Source organism: Bremia lactucae, linkage group LG1 (genome assembly GCF_004359215.1).
Source record: "Bremia lactucae strain SF5 linkage group LG1, whole genome shotgun sequence".
NCBI lineage: Eukaryota > Oomycota > Peronosporomycetes > Peronosporales > Peronosporaceae > Bremia > Bremia lactucae.
Window position 1 is genome coordinate 2619481 of NC_090610.1, and position 15199 is coordinate 2634679.

Sequence of the window (15199 nt, forward strand, 5' to 3'; positions counted from 1 at the left end):
CAGGTACAGACCCCTGTACCTGGGATGACGCACACGCGTCGTCCCGAAACCTTAAAGATTGACATCTCTAAGTATAGGGGAGTCGAAGAAGACTCCCTCTTAAGATGGTTTGTCGAGTTGGACGATGCCATAAGGGCTCGTCACATCGTCGACGAGCAAATGTAAGTCGCATTTGCTCAGTCAAATTTGGCAGGTCGTGCCAAAACTTGGGCACTAGGCCTCAAGTTGCGCGACCCATATGTCTTTAGGTCGCTGGAGGCTTTTAAAGACCGGCTCAAACAGACGTTTGAACCGCCTAGGGCTAAGTTCAGAGCTCGACTAGAGCTTCTCAAACTCAAGCAAGGCAAGCGTGATGTTCACGCTTATGCCCAGCACATACGACTCTTAGCGAGTTGTATCACGAGCAATCCATTTCATGAACGCACGTTGATTACGGTGTTCATGCAAGGTCTTACAAATGGTCCCGTAAAGACCCACCTGTACCGCTTGGAACTGGATACGCTTGAAGAAGCAATATCCGTAGCGGAACAGGAGGACTTTAGCTTAAGACAGGCTCAAGCTAGTTCGTCATCGTATCGTCCTCCAAGACGACACGAGCTGGGAGGTCCAGAACCGATGGACCTCTCTTATGTCGAAAGCGAGAAACCTCGCTATTCGAACAATAAGTGATTGCAGAAATGCAATCGCTGTCAAAAGCTAGGATACTACGCTCATGAGTGTAGTGCTCCACACCCAGTACCGAGAAGTACTGAACGTAATTATGGACCGAATGCCAAAAAGGGCAACGGTCGCGGGTCCGACGTTGTTGCGAAATCGCAACAGCGAGGCGGACCGCCAAAAAACGGTCGGGGTCAAAAGGGGCGCAACGCCCTACTGATCCAGCAACCTCAAGAGAATTTGCAAATCTCTTGACAAAAGTTGCTCCAGACACACAATCATTATGTGTCTCGGCACCTGGTGATGAGGTATCCCCCATCACCTTGAAATTAAAAGTGACAAATGACTTGTCACTTAGAGCCCTAGTGGACTGTGGAGCGTCGAATAACTTTATTCGTAGCCAGTCGCTAGAAGGTCGTAGGCTCAAATATGTTGAGCGTGACTTTCCTCCAACGAGGACGACGGTGCGTCTTGCGACAGGCGCATCGATAATAGTAATGAAACGCGTAGTGAAATTTCACTACATGTTAAAAGATTTAAAGTACGATGATGATTTCATCCTACTGGATTTATATGACAAATTTGATGACATCCTAGGTCTACCTTGGCTCAGAAAATATGCGCCAAGGATCAGTTGGCAGCATCGATCCGTAAAGATGCCTGCCACTTGTTCATCAGATGGCCATCTGATGAACGTCTTGGAGCGTCTACAAGCGTGTGGATGTAACACGAGTGAGTGCGATGGCCTCAAGCAGATCTGCGTATTCGTCACAGAGGACGAATACGTAACGGATATACGGTCAGCGGTAATTTTGCAGAGAACGAACGGGTTCTTAGCAGCTCATCGATGGACGAAAGTGTCCCCGATGTGAAGACTCGGATTGAGATATATACTACTCAATTCTGGGAGTCAATTAAGACACATATTTATACAATGATTTGATTGAATTCAGGAATGTATTACCTGAAACAGTTCCATCCGAGTTGCCTAAGGATAAAGACACTCGAAATGAGATCGAGTTCAAACCGGGCTCGAAGCACTGTGTCATGAAGCAGTGGCCACTGTCTCTTGAACAAGTACTTGCGATCGATAAATTCTTTATCGATCGATTAAAAGCGGGTCTTGTGAGGGAGTCAACCTCCCCACATAGCTCTCCGACCTTTTGTGTGCGAAAGGCCACAGGAGGGTGGCGGATAGTGCACGCATTCAATAAACTGAATGCTGCAACGGTACCGGCTCAAACGCCGATACCTAGAAAAGACGTAATCATAGATGGTATGTCTAAGAGTACCATCCTTTCGTCTATACATCTGATGGATGGAATTTATCAGATCCTTATGCGTGAATGGGACATCCCGTACACAGCTGTGAGCACTCCCAGAGGGATGCTCTGGGAATGGCTACTAATGCCACAGGGGCTTAGTAACGCCCCTGCAACATTCAAAAGATGCCTAACGAATTTGTCGAGACCGGTGTGAGAATTCGCACCGAGTTATTTTGACAATGTATTCGTCCATAGCCGGGCCATGAACGAAAAGACGGACGTGAAATCTCATAAAACTAACATTCGTCAGGTTCTTACACTTATGCGAAAGCATAAGTTGTACGCAAATCATGAAGTGGATATTCGCTGCAAGCAAAATACCACTTTTTGGGTGCATCGTCAGAAAACACGGAGGGCGCCCTGATCCCGAAAAGACCAAGGTAATTACCGAATGGCTAGTTCCAGTCGACGTCAAGGGACTTAGAAAGTTCCTTGGGCTAGCGGCGTACTTGCACAAGTACTCACACAATCATGCCGAGATGACAGTTCATCTCTCTCATTTCTTGAAAAAAGACGAGAAATGGTTATGGAACGCTGATTGTCAGCGTTCGTTTGAAGGTTTCAAGCAAAGCTTGATGCAATCGCCCATCTTGACGATTGCAGATCAAGACAGACCATTTCATGGGGTCTGTGACACCAGCGATTTCGCAATCGGCTGTGCGTTAATGCAATACGATACAGACCGCGCGGAGCGCGTCGTCTGTTACCAATCGCGTCAGCTGCAATCAGCTGAACGCAATTACCCAGTGCATGACATGCCATGAAATATGCACTGGCTAAGTTTAGGGTCCATCTCCTCGAACATAGACCGTTCATCGTATATACGGACCAAGCGTCATTATGCACGGCCGCAAATAGCCCACAACTCTCGAAAAGAATGGCGAGGTGGCTATCCTTCTTTGCTGACAATAATTTCTCCGTAGAATATAAACCAGGACGCCTTGAAGTCATCGTTGATACGTTATCACGCTGACCCGATTTCGAGCGGGCTGCGCATTCCAACAGTGAAAATAATCTCACTGCTGCAACACTCATTTCAAGTGATCCGTCATCAACCTTGTTTGATGACAAAAAGAAAGCCTACGCAGAAAATAAGGACCTTCTGCGTTTATGGATCATCTGGTGAATCCATCCGATTAATCTTTCACGGATTTTCCGGCTTTATATCGATCGCCATATGATGATGCACAACACGCAACGGCTTATTCCATTACACAGCCGCTGCCGGCGACACTCCACGTGCCGCCGTCCCAACTCACAATATTTGCGCTTATGCACCATGCATGAGTGTCACTATGCACCAACAAGCGGGCATCGTGGACGTAAGAAAACTTATCTCACAGTAAGTCGCGACTTTTACTGGCCCCGACAGTACCAGCTCGTGCGCAAGTACATTCGTTCCTCCGAGATATGTCAACGAGTGAAGCCTATTTCTTCATCCCGTCCACCTCTCCAACCTCTACCACTTCCGGCAGAATGTTGGCAGTCCGTATCTATGGACTTCGTCTTCGGATTTCCCAAAGAAGATCACAAAATTAATGGAAAAGTTAATTTTGTAAACAGATTCAGCAAGATGGTACATTTTGTTGCAGTCCCAGAGTCGATCACGGCTCTGGGCTGTCCCCGTGTCTATAACGGCATGGTGTTAAAACTCCACGGTCTACCCCGCGAACTGTTCTCGGATGAGATCCACGGTTTACGGCGGAGCTCTTGGCAATCCGTGTTCCGATCGCTCGGAACACGGCTGACTATGTCAACTTCTGATCAGAGACAGATGGTCAGACAGAACACGTAAAATCGCGTCCTCGAAGAGATACTTCGAGATTACGTCCAATTGTATCCGAATTGAAGCGAGTTTTTACCGATTGTCGAATTCGCTATCAACAATCCGGTGCATGCGTCTACAACGCATGCACCGTTCTTCTTGAATGGTTAACGCCATTCACGCATACCCACCCATTAAGAGGAATCCTCTAGTTGAAGGGGGGGTGGACTCGCACGACCAAAACCATTTCTTGCTCATCCTCATCACGCATAGTGATTGATGTCGATGTCGAAGCAATCGACATCGAAGATGAGAAAGATCTCATGGCAGTGCGCACAAAGTCCACTGGAAAAGACAAAATAAATGAGTCAGCAGAGGAATTTCTGCTGGCTCGAGAGTCAATTATCCATTGCTAACGCAGTGAACCGTCAGAAACGGAACGCAGACAAACATGGAAGAGCAAATGTAATTTCATTTAGAATTAATATCCTAGTACTACTCTCTACGGTAAACTTACCTAATCGTGTAGTCACCAATGTGGGTAGCAGTAATCTACTGCCCAAGTTCATTAAGCCATTCCGTGTACTGGATCGCAGAGGCCGATGCGTACACAATAGAATTGCCACGTAGGATGCGAGCGCATTCTACGTTTTACGTTGGTTGGCTCCGCCCGTACCATCAGTACGCGGTTTCTTCTGAGGACGAATCTGACCACCTTTTTCAAGAATCCCTAAAAAAATCTTGTGGTCACGAGCCAGATTCTCATGCTGAATCTGGAGATCTCATGTCGGGTCCAAAGATCCTCGAAACCGCGATGAGCTAACGACAGGTCATCACGAAAAGCGTGATATCTCTGCTCGTAATCCAACATTAAGTACGCACTCTTCGAACGAATTTCCAACCGTTTAAAAAAGTGTGCTTGCACCGTTTGCTCCAACAAGTGACATTTACCGCGCTCGTGACCAAAGTTCTCCTTCACATGGAGGTAGCGATCAAGTTTGTCGATCTTCGACTCTAGATCCGACACACACGATAGATCTAATTTTACATGGAGGTAGCAATCAAGTTTGTCGATCTTCGATTCTAGATCCGACACACACGATAGATCTAATTTTCCCTACTCCACCACAACCATTAGTGGATTCCCACGGTGGTCAACGTTTACTTGTGGAACGTATTCTACGACACCAAGATGTGAAGGAGCAGCGGAAGAATTATTTGCTTCGCTGGCGCGGTTAACCACTTTCGCATGACAGCAGCTGAGAGCCTCGTTCCCTGGCGTTTAGGGCATGGTCCGTCAGTATGACAAGACCCATCGGATGGATTTGAAGGTCCATCGTAGAACACGCACTCCTGGCGCTTGTAAATTGATTGCAAAGCGTCAATCGCATCGCGCATCTCGATAAAGATGCGAGCCCTTCCCCTGGGCGAAGAAAGGGAATAAACATATCCTCACTCGTTTCGTGTTGTCAGCTGAACACGGACAGGGATCACCCCACGTGAGGCATACAAGTCCTACCTCACGAGACAACCGATGCAATTTATACATTGCACCGGTTGGAGTTCGTTTCTCAAACTTAACGCCAAGCTTCGCGTCCAATCTCTTTGACATTGCGAATAATGCGCTCTAGGCTTGCATCAACGAGTTTTATCTCGTTTGTTGTTGCCACTGTACAATCGATGATTAAAGCATCGAGACAAAAAAATTCTTCAGCGCGAACGTTTTTCGCGCTAGGATCAAGGCCATGCAGCTTTGTCGCAATAAATAAAGATACTTATATGGAGGAGTTGTTCCTCCAGACAAGCTACTGACCAGCCGTTCGGGAAAAAGCCACGGCTTCATCTCAGGGGCAAGACGAGGCATTTTATTGACTACGCCCCCTGGGTAATACCCACTGCAGCAGGGGCACCACAAGAAATTTTATTACGATGGCTTACGCCATCGTTATCACCACGCACATAAATATCTGCGGGTGACGGCACGGTAGTCGGTGCTGGCGATGAGGAATCATCTTCATCGCCGGAACCAAACATGCTATAGCAAATGCTATTAGCACGTCTATCCGATTGAGCCCCCTCATTCAAAGGCTCATAGTCAGCCGCCTGACGATGAACAGACGACTGTTCTGTTCTTCCTGAGCCGGCCATTACATCCGACTCTCACTCATACTCGACCTTTGAAGAGGTGTTGCCTTAACGTGGTAAATCACCACGTAAACCTTTCCATTGGACAAGGATCTGATACCCTTGCCTCACGGAGCGGTGGGCAAGCAACCTTCCAACAAGAAAGCATTGATTCCCACCCGCATCCATCAGGGCAGGTGGTGCCCGATAGGAGTCGCGATCTCGCCTACCTACTCGCGGCTGCCTTACCTTCGTCCGTTCAGTTACATACATGCGTTCAGCGCTGCCGAACGACGTATTGCGGATCTCGAGGTTCAAGTCTTGCGACTGACCTCGGATCTCGTTGATGTCCCAAGGGAAGGCTCGTCAGGGTTATGAGCGCCTAAAGACTCGCTTGGACCTCTTTGACCGGATAATGCTGGGGGATCCGCGCTACTCGCGTGATGTTCCTCGCTCTCCAAGTCCTGTTCGTGGAGGGAGAAGTCTGTCCGATAGCTTTTCGCCTTCACCGCCGCCCTCACCCGAACGACGCTCGACTCACAGTCGGCGTCACCATCGGTCTCCTTAGCCAGATGGGAATATGTGACCTCATTTGGGTCTACATACCGTTTCAGACGACCCACGTAAAAAACGGGATGCGTCTTCATATACGGGGAAGGGTGAGCCTATAATTTAGGTCTCCAACCTCTTCTACCACCGTAAAGAACCCAATGAAACGCGGCAACAACTTCGTAGTTCCTCCACGTAGTACAGAAATTGCATTTTTAGGTAGGGTAGCAGTACTTAATAGTACTTTCCCCCACTCTAAAGCGTTCATTATTTTTGCGACCATTTCGGTCCGCATATTATTTTTGCTTGTCCTGTGGGCTTGCCATTGCGTCACGGACTCTACGTGTGATGGCTAATCGCTCATCCACAAAGTGTTGAGCCTCGCTCACGCTTTTAACATCAAACTCGCCTATGATACCACCAAGAGGTCGGTCATAAGGCGTAATCTTATTGACCACTGCTAAAGTGGCAGGGTCACTAGGGCAAGTTTCAGTCTTTGAGATGATATCCTCATGGGTCATCGTCATATTGACGAAACTAGCTGTCGGCGTTTCGACTAAGGCATTTGACGCGGCCGGCGAATTAACGCGGCGCGTGCGCTTAGTGTGAGGTTGACTGGGCGTCTTCGCAGACGAACCACCAACGTGGCCCCTTTTAGGTGGCATCTTTGGCGCCGTGTATGGAAACACGTGCGCTAGAGTGATTGAATTTACCAGCGGCGCGTAATTCTGCTCGCAGTTCCTCTCTCCTCTTGACAAATTTAAAAATGTAAAATCGTTCTTAAAGGGGGGGATGGTGTAACAGGCTTAAGTTGCCCCAATGTTACCCAGTTCCCGTTAAGTACACTTGGTGTACTTAAGAGGATGGTCAATACTCAAATAAAGTAATTAGACCCACCACTCGGGTGTGGTTCACATTTGTGAACATTCCTTCTGTATGTGATGCACATAGGTGCATTTACATTAGATGGGATGACGGCAGGCGTCATCCGTCACGCGAGATATCTAGAAAGATACGCATGCAATACATATTAGTGTTATCTATAGAGATGATATTTTTGATTGGTAAAAATAGGTATTTGTATTTAAGGCGATTAAATATTAATCAGTCTGAAAACTACTTTCTACTAAGTGCGTACGAGGAGCCGGATTACCGCTCCCGGGACGACACTTTACTAGAGTACTTAGTGCGTTGGGTGAGGTCGCTATGGCGTCACCGCCACTACCTTGCTGGGGCAAATATGCCCAGCAAGAGGACTCCCTACCCAAAGGGCGATGGCAAGAACCAGCGTGCGAGATGCATGAGTTCTGCATCGACCACTGAGGGGTCGGGAAATGCAGGAGCGCAGTAGGGGCGGGATGCCCTACTGACGCGGACACTGAAGCTACACCTAAGTTCAGAGTTGTCAAACAAATGGGTAGCATCGTCTCTGAGGTCTCGAAATTTCGGACCTCGACCCTGATGGTCTATAGCGCTCAAGTACGAGGCTATGACCAGGTGATGACCTCCTAGTGGATTCGGGTGCATCACAAAATTTTGTAAAACTCGCGGCTCTAAAAAAGAGACCGGCGGTGCTTGAGTCGCTTTGCCAGGATGGCAAGCAAGAAGAGGCGACCATTCGTTTAGCGAACGCCACGATCGTTAAGTCTGAGGGAGTTCAATATGAACTCGCCTTTAGCTTTAGTGACTTCTCTTGTATAGAGAAGTTCACAGCGCTGGGTATGGAGAGTCATCCTAGCATACCATGGTTGGCAAAACACCAACCATGGATATACTGGCGTACACGCACAGTTGCGAACTCTACGCAAGACACCGGAAAGGATGTGGTCCTGCGAGAAGCGTATGCAACTGATGTCGCGTCGCACACAGCTGATGGTCTGTTGACGGGATGTCAAACTCATCAATTCCTACCCAGCTCGTGGAGACTGGGGTAGTGAAAAGTGCAATGACAAGGAGTCATGTGTCCCATAGTCCTGCAGCCTGTGGAAGTAGACAGCGAGCTGACAGGAAGTCAAGCGTCGCATGAACCGGCACAGTGCCTAGAGCGGCAAACGCCAATCCCGCGGAAAGATGTTTTGTTGAAATCCATGGGAAAGTCAACTAAATTTTTAGCGTTGGATTTAAGGGATGGCTACTATCAGGTACTCATGAGAGAGTCCGATGTAGCCAAAACAGCTGTAAGCACCCCAAGCGGTATGCTTCGGGAGTGGCTGCTTGTGATGCCCCAAGGTTTGAAAAACGCACCAGCGACATTCAATCGGGTGGAGGCTCACGTGATGCGTCAGCACCGTGCCTACTCGCCCCAATACTCTGACGATGTATTCGTGCATAGTAGGGCCAAGGACGGGCTGAGTGCAATAGTCGCACAAGCGTCATTTAGACGCTGTGTTGCAGACTTTGAAGGACGCCCAATGTACGTCAACTTGAAAAAGTGCGTCATAGGTGTCCCCGAGGTACCCGTGCTGGGCTGCATCATAGGTACACCACCTGATGTACGAGCAGACCCAAACAAGGTAAAACCGGAAAAGGAATGGCCAATGTCACGGCATGTGAAAAATTTGCGCCAATTCCTAGGGCTCGCTAATTACTTGCACAAATATAGCGAGAATTATGCGGAGCAAATTAAACCATTAGCTGACCTCCTTAAAAGGAAGCAGAATGGGTTTAGTTAAAAGAACAAGATGATTCGTTCACATCAGTGATGCAATCTCTTGTAGAGGCACCGGTCTTCGCATTGCCAGACGCGGATAAGCCCTTAAGCGTCGTCTGCAATGCAACTAATTTTGCAATCGGCAGCGCGCTCATGCAGAAGGATGACGACGGCGTTGACCGCGTCATCTCTTATCAGTCCCGGCTTTTAAAAGCCGCGGAACTGATTTACCTCGTGCATGACAAAGAGCTACTTTCAATAAAGTATGCTCTTGTCAAGTTTCGTGTGCACCTACTGGGCACCGAAACATTTGTAGTTTATACGAATCACGTATCATTGCGGACCGCAATAAACTCACCGCGCCTCTCGCCTAGAATGGCAAGATGGCTTACATTCTTCTCTGAATTTAATTTCAAAGTTGAATACAAGCCGGGTAAGTCAAATGTCTTGGCTGACGCTTTATCGCGCAGACCAGACTTCGAGGTAAGACACCAGGAAAGTGTGCAGTGTAAAGCACAATTTCAGCCGTCAACGTTGGCAGCCATGAAGGCATACCACGTGACGAGCCCATTAGCCTCTGAAATAAAAGAGAGCTACAGTCAGGGCGACCATTGTCACCTGCTATTGAAATACTTTGGTGGACGAAAGGTAACCCTTCCGCCGCACCTAAAAGCTAAGCTAAATCGCTTTAGCTACAGCGATGGCCTGTTATGTCATCAGCTGTCACCTTCTGATCTCTTGAGGATCTATGTGCCTCATGACACAGATCTCAAGCTGATGACCCTTCACAAGCTCCATGGTGCGCCATCTAGTGGGTATCTTGGCCGTGAAAAGACATTCTTACGAGTGTCAAAGGAACTTTGATGCCACACCTATTTAGATGGGTGGCCAACTTTATTCGCTGTTGCGAACAGTGTCAGCGCATTAAGCCTGCACCATCCAGCAGTGCGCCACTGAAGCCGCTACCGATTCCAGCCAACTGTTGGAAGTCAGTAAGTCTGGACTTCATGTTTGGCATGCCGCCCGATCATCAGAGGCGTACGGGGCTCGTCGTCTTTGTCGACAGACTGAGCAAAATAGTGCATTTAGCACAATGTAAAACATCGATCCCAGGCAAGGAGGTAGCTCTCTTGTTCTGAATCATGTATACCGACTACCCGGGATGCCCAAGTCCATAGTATCGTACCGGGATCCACGTTTTTTGTCTGTTTTCTGGCGATATGTGTTTGAGCTGCTAGGTAGCAAGCTCCACATGTCGACCGTAGATCATCCCCGGACCGATGGCTAAACAGAACGTGCCAATCGGGTCCTGGCGGATGTCTTACGCACTATAGCGACTCTCAAAGAATGGAGCAAGCAGTTGCCCTTTGTTGAGTTCGCTATAAATAACAGTGTCCACGCCAGTAAGGATGAGATACCGCTTAGGTACTACGAAGTTGTTGCCGCGTTTCATTGGGCCCTTTACGGTGGTAGAAGAGATTCGAGACCTAAACTATAGGCTCACCCTTCCCCCGTATATGTAGACGCACCCCGTATTTTACGTGGGTTGTCTAAAACGGTTTGTAGACCGAAATGAGGTCACATACTCTCATCCGTCTAAGGAGACCGATGGTGACGCCGACTGTGATTCGAGCTCCGTTCGGGTGAAGGAGACGGCGGAGGCGAAAACCTTTCAGCCGACCGACTCCTCCCACCACGAACAGGACTCGGAGAGCGAGGAAAATCACGCGGGTACTTCGGATTTCTCAGCATTGTCCGCTCAGAAAGTTCCAAGCGAGTCTTCAGGCGTTCATAACCCTGACGAGCCTTCGCTCGGACACCACAAAGATCCTAGGTCAGTGGCAAGACTTGATTCTCGAGATCCGCAATACGTCGTGCAGCAGCGCTAAACGCCTGTGACTGAACGGACGAAGGTAAGGCAGCCGTGATTAGGTGGGCGAGATCGCCACTCCTATCGGGCGCCGCCTGCACTGATGGATGCGGGTGGGAATTAGCGCTTCCTTGTTGGAAAGTTGCTTGCCCACCGCTCAATAAGGCAAAGGTATCAGATCATCGTCCAATGGAGAGGTTTCTTGAAGAATTTCGACTCTTGAAAACCGATCGATACCCTACGTATTGACGTGCCCGGCTCGGCGACTCCTATAAAAAGAAGCACCAACTGAGGCCTCTTCGCTAGTCTCAAATGGACTAGCAGAAGTAGCGTAGTGAGAAAAAAACAGGGGGTACAGTACCGCCCATGATTTCACACGCAAGCGGGCGAAATTAATTCGCTGCGATCGCAATTTCATCGCATCGAAATGTGGATAAATGCGGCGCGTGAATTCCTCCTTGTATTGGTCGGACGTTTCATTGAATGCAACACGACCGGGATCGGGAAAATACGCCCAAGCGATTTATCTGAGCCTTCCATGATTTAAAGACGCCATAATAATTATGAGCATCTAGAAATAGCGCGCTCTAGGAGCCACGCTATTGGCCCGTTTACACGAGACTATTTAGATGGTGGGGGTATAAGTGATATGCCACCCGTCACATAGCCACGTTCGATATGGCTGGCTTGTGACACCGACGGAAACCGTTCACGTGTCGTTGGCGGAGCTTTAGGCTCAGAATCCTCTATGTCAGAACCATTATGAATAATTTTCTGAACGTAAGGCGTTGTGGTTTTACCCAACGAAGGAGCGGCTGCTCTTTTATGGGCAGCGCTCTCATTAACCGTCGCTGCGCTATCCAGCGCTGACGACGAGACAGCATTCGTAAATGTTGCTGACTCCATGTTGTGAGCCATGAGAGAAGTTTGGATGAGCAACAATGCGCCATCATCCTTTCTCATGAGCTCATTGTCCGCATCGTTACTATGAAATGACGGCAACGGTGTCGACTCATTGAAGTCGACAATGAGCGACGGATCAACATTATTACTGATAAAGTGGGATGGACCTTAAGCCCTGTTAATGCGACAGCAGCAGTAGCTGTCGGCGTTTCGACTAAAATTAGACGCTGCCGGCGTATTAACGCGGCGCGTGCGCTTAGTGCGAGGTTGATTGGGCGTCCTCGAGGACGACCCACCAACTTGGCCGCTTTTCGGTGGCATCTTTGCGCCGTGTGTATGAATACAGGTCGATAGAGTGATTGAGTGAACTAGTGGAGCGAAAAGCTGTTCGCAGTAACTCGCTCCTCTTTGACAAATTTAGAATGTAAATTTGTTTTTAAGGGGGAATGGTGTGACGGGCTAAAGTTGCCCTAATGTTACACAGTTCCCGTTAAGCACACTTGGTGTATTAAAGGGGATGGCCAATTAGTCAAATAATGTAATTAGACCCACCACTCGGGTGTTGTTCACATTTGTGACCCTTGTGTATGTAATGCACATAGGTGCATTCACATTAGGAAAGATAGCGTCATCCATGATGACAGCTAGCGTCATCCGTTACGCGAGGTAACTAGAAAGATACGCTCGCAATACATATTAAGTGTTATCTGTAGAGATGACATTTTGATTGGTAAAAATAGGTATTTATATTTAATGCGATAAAATATAAATCAGTCTGAAAACTACTTTTTACTAAGTGCGTTCGAGGAGCCGGATTACCGCTCCCGTGACGACACTTTACTAGAGTACTTAGTGCGTTGGGTGAGGTCGCTATGGCGCCACCACAACAACTACCTCACTGCACGCAATTGAAGACGGTCTGACCAATTCCTCGCTGTGCTAGGGTGTGTGTTTAAGTAGAGCGTGGCCGCATTTCGACGTTTTTGTTTACATATAGTTTATATATATATATATATAGGTCACAATGTGAACCACACCCAAGTGGTGGGTCTAATAACTTTACTTAAGTAATTGACCATCCCCTTAAGTACACAAGGTGTACTTAACGGGGACTGTGTAACATTAGGGCAACTTTAGCCCGTTACAGGGTGTTGGACAATCCGGGGCGTTCAACACTGTAACGGAGTGTATCGTTACATGAAATTAACACCTAAAGGTTGTTAATAAACACGTTATCTAAAAGGTAGAGAATATTTGAAGAATATTACTTTACATGGTAATATTCTAAAGACTTATCCATTGGTAGATATAGACCATTATATCTACTTTCTCCGCGGTCCAGTCAGCGCTGGACGCGCGCAAAGAGAAAGACAGATAAGACTTTTAGTACATATTTGTATTAGTTTATAATTAAGTTAGTATTAAGTAGATAGAAAGAAGAACTAAATTATATTAAATAAAGTTTTCATATAACCCTCTTTAGAGCAAGTGTTTTAAAGATAAGACTTCCTCTGCACGTACTAGTGTACGTGAAGTGACGTGAGGCACCACTCGCACTGAGGCAGAGCGAAGTGGACTTGTACTGAAGCAGTACAAGTCGGCAGTGCCCCGTTACACCTGGTAGCACTTTGTAGTCCGTCCAAGGACCACAATTTCAATCATCTAACATGGACATGTTAGACGATAGTGGAAATACGCATCACGTTTCACGTGATAGCTACTCCTTTCTAAGTGACATCGAAAGGAGTGCGGTCGAACGAATGAGTTCGACCTTAGGGAACGATGCCATCTTGGCCATGCTGTCCGGTTTGGACAGAGATGCCCTCCATTCAGCCATCGCCAAGTTCCTACAACATGAACTTGACGAGGTGAAGGAGAAGGTAGCCTTGCTAAATCAGCAAGGCTCTCAACAGGCAGAACTGTTGAGGTTACAGCAGGTACAGACTTCTGTACCTGGGATGACGCACACGCGTCGTCCAGAAACCTTAAAAATTGACATCTCTAAGTATAGAAGAGTCGAAGAATACTCCCTCTTAAGATGGTTTGTCGAGTTGGACGATGCCATAAGGGCTCGTCACATCGTCGACGAGCAAATGTAAGTCGCATTTGCTCAGTCAAATTTGGCAGGTCGTGCCAAAACTTGGGCACTAGGCCTCAAGTTGCGCGACCCATATGTCTTTAGGTCGCTGGAGGCTTTTAAAGACCGGCTCAAACAGACGTTTGAACCGCCTAGGGCTAAGTTCAGAGCTCGACTAGAGCTTCTCAAACTCAAGCAAGGCAAGCGTGATGTTCACGCTTATGCCCAGCACATACGACTCTTAGCGAGTTGTATCACGAGCAATCCATTTCATGAACGCACGTTGATTACGGTGTTCATGCAAGGTCTTACAAATGGTCCCGTAAAGACCCACCTGTACCGCTTGGAACTGGATACGCTTGAAGAAGCAGTATCCGTTGCGGAACAGGAGGACTTTAGCTTAAGACAGGCTCAAGCTAGTTCGTCATCGTATCGTCCTCCAAGACGACACGAGCTGGGAGGTCCAGAACCGATGGACCTCTCTTATGTCGAAAGCGAGAAACCTCGCTATTCGAACAATAAGTGATTGCAGAAATGCAATCGCTGTCAAAAGCTAGGATACTACGCTCATGAGTGTAGTGCTCCACACCCAGTACCGAGAAGTACTGAACGTAATTACTGGACCGAATGCCAAAAAGGGCAACGGTCGCGGGTCCGACGTTGTTGCGAAATCGCAACAGCGAGGCGGACCGCCAAAAAACGGTCGGGGTCAGAAAGGGCGCAACGCCCTACTGATCCAGCAACCTCAAGAGAATTTGCAAATCTCTTGACAAAAACTGCTCCAGACACACAATCATTATGTGTCTCGGCACCTGGTGATGAGGTATCCCCCATCACCTTGAAAATAAAAGTGACAAATGACTTGTCACTTAGAGCCCTAGTGGACTGTGGAGCGTCGAATAACTTTATTCGTAGCCAGTCGCTAGAAGGTCGTAGGCTCAAATATGTTGAGCGTGACTTTCCTCCAACGAGGACGACGGTGCGTCTTGCGACAGGCGCATCGATAATAGTAATGAAACGCGTAGTGAAATTTCACTACATGTTAAAAGATTTAAAGTACGATGATGATTTCATCCTACTGGATTTATATGACAAATTTGATGACATCCTAGGTCTACCTTGGCTCAGAAAATATGCGCCAAGGATCAGTTGGCAGCATCGATCCGTAAAGATGCCTGCCACTTGTTCATCAGATGGCCATCTGATGAACGTCTTGGAGCGTCTACAAGCGTGTGGATGTAACACGAGTGAGTGCGATGGCCTCAAGCAGATCTGCGTA